We start from the raw sequence: 628 nt of genomic DNA on the forward strand, positions 1-628 counted from the left end.
GGTTTTTCAGGCTAGAATACTGGAGTGGGTTGCCATTTCCTTTTCCAGGGGCTCTTCCCTACCCAGGGATGGAACCCGTGCTTCCTGCATCTCCTCCTTCGGCAGGTGGATCCTTTACCACTAGCACCGCCGGGGAAGCCCTATGTGTTATTTTAGACTCCCAGGCAATCGTTCGGTCTGCCCTTTCTGCTGGGCATGACAACCGTTGCCCTAACGGGCCCTTCCCCACATCCCCAGAGCTCCCAGCCCCCAGCCTGTCCTTGGCGTTTGGCTCAGCCCATCTGGGCCCCAGTCCTTGAGGGACACTGTCTGTATTTAAGGAAACCAACGGCCTGCTCAAATGCCACCTCCCCAGGGAGGCACGCCTCTGTCTCGCCAGCGGAAGACGAGCGCTCCCTCAGCCCTTGGCTTGGAATTCGGCTCAGTCCTCAGTGCCAGCCCCTGGCCAGGCCCTGCACACTTCTCAGGAGGGACACAGCCAGGGCCCTGCCCTCCTGGAGCTTCCGGTGTCACGACTGAAATAGACTCAAAGCAGACAGTCCGAGAGAAGGTGCATGTCTGAGCTGGGGGCAGGCTAGGTGCGGAAACAGAGTGGCTGCTTTTGGGGTCAGGAAGGTTTTAGGAGGGG

At 59.6% G+C, this 628-nt stretch overlaps 1 protein-coding gene across 1 annotated transcript in view; it reads right to left on the reverse strand.

Annotated features, from left to right (window-relative positions):
* The window catches only part of LOC104997009 (cholesterol 24-hydroxylase), a 38148-nt gene that overhangs the window by 10303 nt on the left and 27217 nt on the right, over positions 1-628 (reverse strand). The gene's annotated exons all lie outside the window — the stretch shown is intronic.

Source organism: Bison bison, unplaced genomic scaffold, assembly GCF_000754665.1.
Source record: "Bison bison bison isolate TAMUID 2011002044 unplaced genomic scaffold, Bison_UMD1.0 scf7180017864302, whole genome shotgun sequence".
Lineage (NCBI taxonomy): Eukaryota > Metazoa > Chordata > Mammalia > Artiodactyla > Bovidae > Bison > Bison bison.